This window comes from Myotis brandtii, unplaced genomic scaffold, assembly GCF_000412655.1.
Source record: "Myotis brandtii unplaced genomic scaffold, ASM41265v1 scaffold933, whole genome shotgun sequence".
In the NCBI taxonomy this organism is placed as follows: domain Eukaryota; kingdom Metazoa; phylum Chordata; class Mammalia; order Chiroptera; family Vespertilionidae; genus Myotis; species Myotis brandtii.
Window position 1 is genome coordinate 537679 of NW_005371850.1, and position 2248 is coordinate 539926.

At 48.0% G+C, this 2248-nt stretch overlaps 1 pseudogene; it reads right to left on the bottom strand.

The window, feature by feature from the left end:
• Positions 1-969: 969 nt before the first annotated feature.
• On the bottom strand, positions 970-2166 carry LOC102255781 (annotated as a pseudogene).
• Between the last annotated feature and the right edge of the window lie 82 nt (positions 2167-2248).

Sequence of the window (2248 nt, forward strand, 5' to 3'; positions counted from 1 at the left end):
TAAATGCTTCAAAAAGAATATTAAAGAGATTAAATAATTGTGTAAACGATGTTACAATTTTTACTGTAGTATAAAACCCTTTTTTGCTTTCATTTAGAAGTATAATATTGGTAGTAGCTCTTCTTTTACAATGTCTCTTTTAATGATACATATGATAATTTTTTACCTTTTGATACCTTCTTTTGGTTTCTGAAAACAAATTTTATTTAAATAAGGGTTTAAATACATTACATTAAAACTGAAGGGAGTTTTGTTTTGTTTTTTGAAGGGAAAAACACTCCCAAAATAAGTTTGTTGCTTCACATGGCATTGGGCAACTGTTAGTAGTAAGTTGCAAGCTCTACAGCTGGCTGTATGACTGACACATAAGTTTAAAATTTGTCTACTTGCCCAAAGTTTAATTCTGATAGAAGATTGGCCTCACATTCTGGTGTTTGGACATCAATTAGCTAGGCTATGACTGGTTAAAAGGATCTTGGTGGCAAGCTAGATGTCCTGTTACCTCACTAGAGGAAAGGTGGCTACTCTAAACTCCACCTACCTGTTCAGGTTGGAAATCTTTGCGTACCAAAGGCTCCCTCTTATCGTACAGATGCCCTTGCTGTCTTACCAATTTCAGCTTCATTGAGGGCTATCTCTGGCCAAAAGCTCCTTCCTCTGGCCAGAGAGAGCCGTCTGTGATCTTGGGGCTTTGAGTTTGGCTGAAACATCACCTTATTGCTTTGGTTCAGGCTGGACACTACCAGGTGCATACTGCTTGACCTCTGTTTAAATGAGGGATTTCAAGACTAAACAGCACAGCTCTTTTCACTTATCAAATGAAGGAGTTACACTAGTCCAAGTGAAAAGCAGACCTTAATGGTTACATTATACAAGCTGTGAGATTTTTAAACTTGTTACAAGGGACAGAGGGAAACCCTACTCATTTGCAAGGAAAGCCTCACTTAAGCTTTAGCGAGTAAAAAGCACTTAAAACCCACAAACATTCAACTGGTCGTCCTTAGCCAGTCCAATTTCTATAAGGAACTGGCATATGTTCTTATGCTGGTCACCCTGTAGCTGAATCACTTCTCCATAGATGCTTAATTACAGTACCATTGCAGGCAAATTTCTTCTTAAACACCTTCACTAGTTTCTTTTTATCATATCATCAGTGATGCCTTGGACAGTACTAAGGGTCTTCCTGTAATTTCTCTGTTGAATTCTTATATGGATATTAGAGGCCCGGTGCATGAAATTTGTGCACTGAGGCGGGGGGGGGGGGGGGTCCCCCATTGGGGGGGTTCCCCTCAGCCCAGCCTGCACCCTCTCCAATCTGGGACCCCTTGGGAGATGTCCAACTGCAGGGTTGGACATCTGGCAGTTGGACATCCCTCTCACAATCCAGGACTGCTGGCTCCCAACCACTCACTTAGCTGCTTGCCTGATTGCCCCTAACCACTTCTGCCTGCCAGTCTGATCACCCCCTACTACTCCTCTGCCAGCCTGATTGATGCCTAACTGCTCCCCTGCCAGCACGATTGCTACTAACTGCCCTCCCCCGCTGGCCCACTTGTCCCCAACTGCCCTCCCCTGCTGACCCGGTCACTCCCAACTGCCCTCCCCTGCCATCCTGATCACCCCTAACTTCCTTCCCCTGCCAGCCCAGTTGCCCCCAACTGCCCTCCCCTGCCTACCTTGTCCCTCCCAACTACTCTCCCATGCTGGCCTGGTCGCCCCAACTGCCCTCCCCTGCCAGCCATCTTTGACCATATGGGGGCAGCCATCTTGTGCAACGATTGCTACTAACTGCCCTCCCCCGCTGGCCCACTTGTCCCCAACTGCCCTCCCCTGCTGACCCGGTCACTCCCAACTGCCCCCCCCTCCCATCCTGATCACCCCTAACTTCCTTCCCCTGCCAGCCCAGTTGCCCCCAACTGCCCTCCCCTGCCTACCTTGTCCCTCCCAACTACTCTCCCATGCTGGCCTGGTCGCCCCAACTGCCCTCCCCTTGCCAGCCATTTTGACCATATGGGGGCAGCCATCTTGTGCAAGGGTGTGATGGTCAGTTTGCATATTACCTCTTTATAATAGAGGATAGTCCTCAGTGCTAGCAGGAAGCAGAACATCACCCTTACTTGCGTCAGCAAAGGGGTTAAAAGAATGGAGTTTCTGGATAGCAGACATATACATTCCTTTTCCTCTGTGGTAACTACCCAGGGAAGGCTGCTGAGAGAGAGCGGCGGGGCGGGGGGGGGGGGGGGGGGTG